At 41.2% G+C, this 7,919-nt stretch overlaps 1 long non-coding RNA gene across 1 annotated transcript; it reads left to right on the forward strand.

Annotated features, from left to right (window-relative positions):
* The first annotated feature begins 697 nt into the window (after nucleotides 1–697).
* LOC117676174 (uncharacterized) lies at nucleotides 698–4,937 on the forward strand. The gene is made up of 3 exons (XR_015729728.1): nucleotides 698–780; nucleotides 3,693–3,788; nucleotides 4,811–4,937. It is a non-coding gene; the product is annotated as an uncharacterized LOC117676174 (long non-coding RNA).
* The last annotated feature ends 2,982 nt before the right edge of the window (nucleotides 4,938–7,919 follow it).

Below are 7,919 nucleotides of genomic sequence, written 5' to 3' on the forward strand. Positions count from 1 at the left end.
TCATCTCTTATCTCCAACACATAAGGTCTTACTTAACAGCTGCCCCGTTTAGCAAGCATCTAAAACTCTTGACGGCACTGAAAAAATAAGTGTACCACTGGCTCTTGCATTTATGACTCTCACAGTGACCCTGCAATGATTGACATTTGCTTGCTTCACAACTGGCTGCTGATAAGAACAGTCAATGGAGAAGCTGACAGTAAAATTGCAAGTCAAGGTCGCACGTCTTGCTTGCCAATCAGGAGTAGTGACTCACTTAACCACCAAATGAGAAGTGATGTCAATCTGTTGTAGTCATGTGATGTTTTGTATAGCGACCACATTGCTTAGCAGCAGAGTTTCCTGCCCCAAAAGTAATTGGAAGCAAAAATAATAGTACCGGTACTATGGATTATGATTATACAATTATGGTTTATATTAAGGAATGCTTCTCCAGGCAGAGATGTGGCCAAACAGTTTATAAATCATTTCACAAGTTCTCAAGGAAACAGGCTACAGTGGTAATGGGAGACATGAAATACCTTGATTTTAGCTGGAAAATAAACTCCCCTCAGTGGAGTTTGAGTGGCCCTACAGATGTCTCACTTGCTGACAATAGTGTTTTTCAGAAGGGGAAGGAGACACTCGAATCCGCTACCCTGGACTTAATTTGGACCAAAGAGAGGAGCTGATCAGTAGCCTGATGGTATCAGGTGCCCTGGGAGAAGTGGGCAGGTCGTGTTGATATTCAGACTCAAGAGGGAGAAAAGCTGAGCGGAATAAGCCACAGACTTCAGAGAGGTGAGCTTCAGTCAGCCTGGGCAAAAAGCATACAGCCTATTGAAATATGAAATCCTAAGTGAGAAGTCGAAGAGGGATGGGAGAACGTGGGAAAATAGATTAGGCATAAATGATCCCCATAATAAGGAAAAACGAAAAGCTTTAAGAAGTCTGTGAAATTTACTGAACAGCAAAAAGATGCATATCGGAAATAGACTCAGCAGGAATCCAGGTAATTCAAGTATGTAAAGATGGGGTTGGGAAGAATAAAGGTGTTAAAGAGAGGTTTTTTGGGGGGTGCATCTGAAAAATAAGATAACACAGGTAGTCCTCAGCTTAAAACCACTAGCAATTTCCATTGCTAAGCAAGTCAATTGCTAAGCGAGCTGCACTGGCTCCCAGTGGTCTTCCGGGTGCGCTTCAAGGTGTTGGTTACCACCTTTAAAGCGCTCCATGGCATAGGACCTAGTTATCTTCGAGACCGCCTGCTGCTACCAACGGCCTCCCATCGACCCGTGCGCTCCCACAGAGAGGGCCTCCTCGGGGTGCCATCAGCCAAACAATGTAGGCTGGTGACCCCCAGGGGGAGGGCCTTCTCTGTGGGGGCACCTACCCTATGGAACCAGCTGCCCCCAGAGTTAAGGAGAATCCAAGACCTCGGTGCCTTCCGCCGTGCCCTTAAAACTTTCTTTTTTCAGCAAGCCGGGTTGGCTTAACATATTTTTAAATATTTTTAATTGGTTTGTCATTTTAAACTGGGGCCAAATTAATATATATTCTTTTAATTGTTTTTAATGTTTGTATTGTATGTTTTTATCTGGCTGTACACTGCCCTGAGGTGCGGTATATAAATTCGAAATAAAATAAAATAAAATAAAAAATTGTAAGAGAGTTGTGCCTGATTTTACAACGTTTTTTGCCATGGCTGTTAAGCAAATCACTGCTGTTGTTAAACAAATCATGTGGCCATTAAGTGAATCGAGCTTCCTCCATTGACTTTGCTGGTCAGGTCGCAATTGGTGATCATCTGACCCTGGGAGGCTGCAACCATCGTAACTACATGCTGGTTGCCAAGCGCCTAAATTCTGATCACTTGAAAAAAATCACTGATTTTTTTCAGAATTTCATTTTCCAGAATTTCATTTTTTAATGTGTGCCAGTGTGTTCCCAGAAAAAATAAAGGTGATCTTACCTTATTGGCCTTGGAAATGCTGCAATGATCATCAAGTGTGATGTAGGTCAGTTTTTAGTGCTGTTGTAACTTTGAGTGGTTCCTAAACAAATGGTTGTAAAATGAGGACTATCTGTAGAGCCTTCCTATTAGAAGCAGAATGATCCAGGCAGCTTCTGAAAGAAACCTCTTAGTGGTCAGAACTGTTGAGCAGTGGGACAATCCACTTAAGAGGGTAAGGGACAGATACCCACCCCCACAACTCTGGCAGGAGGGTCCCAAACAGGGGCTAGTGTCAGGGTTCCCCACCCAAAAGAAAATCCAAAGTCCCTCAACACCCACATGTCCATCACATGATCCAATCCAAGCACCGTCCCAACTGGAGATGCCTCCCAGTCACAGCCCTCCAGGTGCAGGGTAAGATGTCCTTGACTCTCTGAGAAAGGAATGTTATTATGACTACATATCACCCCTGCTCCATACAATCCCCCCTCCCAGTTCCCCACAGCAGTGAATGTGGCAGGTCTGACGATCCAATGCAAAAGGTGAGTTCCAGGCCTGACAGCTAGATAATCTGACCAGGAAGAATTAGTGGATTCCCAAACTAACCAAGGCATGGTCCAGATCCATACGGTCCCCACCAATCATATGTGCTGTGATACTTTCCTGTTACAGGTAGTTGGCGATTTAATAACAGTTCATTTAGTGACTGTTCAAAATTACACCCGAAAAAAAGTGACTTGTGACCAGTTTTCACACTTAAATCCATTGTAGCATCTCCATGGTCGCGTAATCAAAATTCAGATGCTTGGCAACTGGTCCATATTTATGACGGTTGCAGTATCCCGGGTCATGTAATCAACTTTTGCGACCATCTCAAAAGCAAAGCCAATGGGGGAGCCAAATTCACTTAACTGTATCAGTAACTTAACAACTGCTGTGATTTATTTAACTGTGGCAAGAAAGGTCATAAAATGAGGCACTTAACAGCCTCACTTAGCAACAGAAATTTTGGGCTCAATTGTGGTCATAAATCGAGGAACACTTGCATTTTTTCCAGAGAGATGATACTGTTTTATTTCAGCATAAAAGAACTTACTACTCAAGGAAACAATGCTGTTAAGAGCGAACATAATCACAAGTTGCTAAAAACAGAGGAATAGACCAAAACCTGTCATTCTGAATGGATTAGTATCTTCATTTTTGCTGGCATGTCAGAGCCGTTATGATCAATTATTAAGTAAAGAAGAAAAATTTACTGTGATATTCACAACTCTGATTTTTTCCATATATGTGCAGTTGTAATGTATCATCTTTTGACATTTTAATGACATTTTAATCTGGTAACTCCTTTCATTTTCAGGTTATGTTCATGTACACTGTAGAAGCTCCCATCTAACTCCCTCCCCCATGCCAGTCAAGGAAGAAAAATGCTTTCCTTCCATATGGCAAATTAAAAGATATACAGTAGCAGCCCAACTCAAGAAATAAGCCACGAAAGACAAAAAGGTTTATTCTGTAGTTGAAACGCTTCTGTTTCCAAAACCATGACTCACCGCTGGCGTATTGCGATCCAATGAACCTTTGCAGTGCACAGAGGTAAATCCCACCCAGTTAGTTCACAGATTTGAAATGGCAAGAGAGAGCCACAGATTATCTATAAAGATTTCTTTTTGTATTCGTTAGATCATTTAAGTGCATTTGCCAGTAGTTTTCAGGGTGTAATTTTCATAACTGGCATTGAGCGTCACTCTTTCCCTAGATCAGCCCTGCTGGATGAAGCAAAGAGAGTTTCATTGCCCTTTTGTGATTGTTCCAGCATCCCGGCTGCTTCTTTCAAAATACGCTTAATAAACCTGTAAGTTCATCTTCAAAATAAAAAAAAAATTGCTCTAGTATACATTGTCACAAGCAATGACCTAGCCTATTAGATTCATAGAGATCATCCTCCTTCTATTTTTATTTTTGCTTAATTTTTTCTGTTATATATTGGTTAAACAATTCCAACATTAAGATTAAATTGTTAAACTCTACTTTTATACATCATGCAATTTGATACCTGTATAAAGTTTGGGGACTATGCAAGTATTTGGCAACATCACATTTGTCATTCTGGGATAAATTTGTTGTGTGTTTTAAGTAACAAGGGTGAATATTTGTAGCTCAGGGTTGAAATGAGGGGTCCTTGGTGCTCTGAGCTTGGTTGTTTTTTTCTTTTTTTTTGCAGACATTTCATTACCCAACTAGTTAACATAATCAGTGCTAGGGGGATTCGGATGTGCAGAGATGAAGAGAAGGATTGGTGGTTGTTATTTTTTGCAGATATCTCATTACCCAAAGTAGGTAACATCATCACAGCTAGTGTTTTTTAACTTTCCAATCTAGCCTAGAGCTCTGCATACATCTTTATAAATCAGTGCACTTGTCTATATCAACTTTTAAATTATACCCTATACACACTTACCAGACAATGTGCTCCACCAAATTAAATACTGTAAAATGTATTATATTACAATTAAGTGTATTGTCAAGCTCTTTGGCAACTACCTCAACCCAAAGTAATTCTTCCAAGCAAGATTCTCACAGGGTCTCCTTTAACGCCATCTATCAAGATGAAAAAGGATTACCAGAATTCTAGAACTGACTTATTCCGAGTGTCGAACTAATTTATTCCCCAGTGCATTATTGGCGGTGTTTCTCTTAGTTCCTCTCTAATAGCTTTGTTGTGAACCAACAAGGAGGCAATTCTTTTCGCTGATAACAAAGGAGCAGGTGGCTGTTTACAAAACTGCCTCCTGAATTCTTATCAATCGCTGAACTAAGTAACACACATAATGGGATCCAGCTGTTCATTTTCTTTTCTTTTTTTTATAATTTCAGAAAAGTGCTTCACAGTTAACGTAGCAGGATTGGAAGCCAATACAACGCGGGGAACTCTTTTCTTTAAAATCATGTGTTGCATTATTTATCCCATTGCACTATTGGAAAGTAAACTCTTTCAGCATAATTCTTCTCGTGTATATCTTAGATTATCCTTATAGCCACAACTTAGTTTGGCAGATTAGAGGGAGAGAAAAGCCCAAATCATCCTGGGAGTATATAAAAATTGGAAATGGGTCACCACCAGCAACTTACCTGTTATATCCAAATACCATATTTTTCAGAGTATAAAATGCACCCTTTTCCCGCTAAAAGGGGCTGAAAATTTAGGTGTGTCTTATACACCGAATGTAGCCCTGCCCACCCACTGGCCCCCACCCTTTGGCCTCTGCCTCGCAGCAGTTACCTCCTTGCAAGCAAACAACAAGAAAAAACAGCTCCTTTCAGCTTCAGCAGAGCCTAATTAGCACAAGTTGATTTGATCGGCCTCCCGACTCTCAGTTGATTTGCTTTCAGATGTTTTGCACAGGCTCTGTTGCTTGCTGCAAGAAGGTAAATTGCTGGAGCAGATTCCCCCCCCCCTTGTGCTAATCAAGCTATGCTGAAAACGAAAATGAAAGTAAAACAGGCTGTTTGCTGTTTGCTGGAAGGAGGCAAAATTGTGCAGAGGCAGAGGGAGATTTCTTTTTCTTCTTTTCCTCACCAAAAAAGGTAGGTGCGTCTTATACTCCGGTGTGTCTTATACTCTGAAAAATACGGTAGCTTTTACACACAGTAGTAATTTTTCTGAAAACTGGCATTGGCAAAAACATGAATGGATATAAGTGGGAAGCTGATAGAATATTTCTGTGTATGGATAGTTCTCGACTTGCAACAGTTTATTTAGTGTCTGTTCAAAGTTGCAACGGCACTGAAAAAAGTGAGTTATGATAGTTTTTCACACTTAACAATTGTTGCAGCATCCCCATGTTCGCGTGATCAAAATTAAGCTGCTGAGCCACTGTCTCATATTTATGACAGTTGCGGTGTCCCGGGGTCGTGTGATCTGCTTTTGTGACCTTCTGACAAGCAAAGTCAATGGGGAAACCAAATTCAATTAACAACCGTGATAGTAACAACTTCAGTGATTTGCTTAACAACTGTGGTGTTAAGGTCGTAAAATGGAGCAAAACTCATGTAACAACTGTCTCATCTAGCAAAATAAATTTTGGGCTCAACTGTGGTCGTAAGTCCAGGATTCCCTGAATAGCCTGTCACGGAAATTTGACTGCTTTCAAAGGAACCTGAAACTATTCATCAGTGTTAGGTCATTTTGATGAGCATATATAGATGAGAAAAATGCTGGTGGACAATGATTTCCTTCCTTCTATACAGCTTTAAGGTACCCTCCTAAACTTCCTCCCATCTTATCTGTGCAGCAAACGATGACTCGAAATAGTTCAATGATGCCACCTGATTTAATTTCTCCCGATAGATGGCTAAAAGGAATTAATCAATTTCTTATTGGCAAGAGTTATTTTAGCAGCCCTTTGCAATGTAATTCTAAACAACCAAACTGAATCAAGAAACACCCTGGGCCTTGTAATCAAGGAACTCTAAACGTTCCATAAATATTGAGACGTTCCAGCTTGGGTTCCTGCCCAGATAAGGATAGATCTGAAATATTCAGACCATCCAGGCTATTTCAGGTCCCTTATTCCTTGGATATTGGTCATAGAAGAGCCTTGGTGGTGCAGCAGACTAAAGTGGTGTTACGTAGCACCAGCTGCCTGCAATTACTGCAAGTTCAAATCTCACCAGGCTCAAGGTTGACTCAGCCTTCCATCCTTCCGAGGTAGGTAAAATGAGGACCCGGTTTGTGGGGGCAATAAGCTGACTTTGTATAAAAAAGAACACCACTTAGAGGGGGCTGAAAGCCCTACTAAGCAGGTATATACAAAAGTATGAAGGCTATTGCTTAACGCATTGTAAGCCGCCCTGGAGAAGGGTGGCATATAAATCGAACCAATAAATAAATAAATAGATGTGTTTAAGCTTCTTTTATTCTACAATCTTACACTAGCATTGTTACAAGTTATAATTTGCCGGTAAGGACAACTTCAGAAAACCAGAATTGCAAACAAAATGTAGGGAGGATCTTTTTCAGAATGATAATTGGCATATACGGCTCTTTTTATAGCACCATAGAGAGAAACAAAAATGTTTCCATAACCACTTGAAAAGAAAAAGGGGGAACCCCCTCCCCTGCAAAGCAAATGATTTGTAACAACTCCGGTTGGATAAACTTGTCTTTATTAGCACAGAATGATGTTTAAACTATAGATTGGTCTAAAATTAAAACTAACTATTGGGGACGAGTCATTGACCCCCGCAGAGAAAGCTTGCAATTTAGGCATCCTCCTGGATGCACAACTGTCTTTAGAAGATCATATAACAGCCGTGGCCAAAGGAGCTTTCTATCAGGTTCACCTGATTCGCCAATTGCGTCCCTTTCTAGACCGGGACTCATTACGCACAGTCACTCAAGCCCTCGTCATTTCCCGACTTGACTACTGCAATGCTCTCTACATGGGGCTCCCCTTGAAGTGCACCCGGAAGCTCCAACTGGTCCAGAATGCGGCCGCGCAAGTAATTATGGGAGCAACATGGCGCTCACATGTAACATCTCTTCTACGCGAGCTGCACTGGCTTCCGGTGGCCTTCCGAGTGCGCTTCAAGGTGTTGGTTCTTACCTTTAAAGTGCTCCATGGCGTAGGTCCTGAGTACTTACGAGACCACCTGCTGCAACCGATAACCTCCCACCAACCAATACGCTCTCACAAAGTAGGCCTACTCATAGTACCATCATTAAAACAATGTCATCTAGTAGTTCCAAGGGAGAGAGCCTTCTCTGTGGGGGCACCTACTCTTTGGAACACAATACCCCCTGGAATACGAATAATCCCAGATCTTCGCACTTTCCGACGTGCCCTGAAGACCTTTCTGTTTCAACAAGCAGGGCTAGCATAAACATCTAAATTCTATGCCAAGGTCTTAGCAGATACACCAAGTTGACTCAATTTATTATTTACTGTTTATAAATATATATATATATATATTATATGTATAT

This window comes from Pantherophis guttatus, chromosome 13, assembly GCF_059756535.1.
Source record: "Pantherophis guttatus breed Tessera chromosome 13, ASM5975653v1, whole genome shotgun sequence".
NCBI lineage: Eukaryota > Metazoa > Chordata > Lepidosauria > Squamata > Colubridae > Pantherophis > Pantherophis guttatus.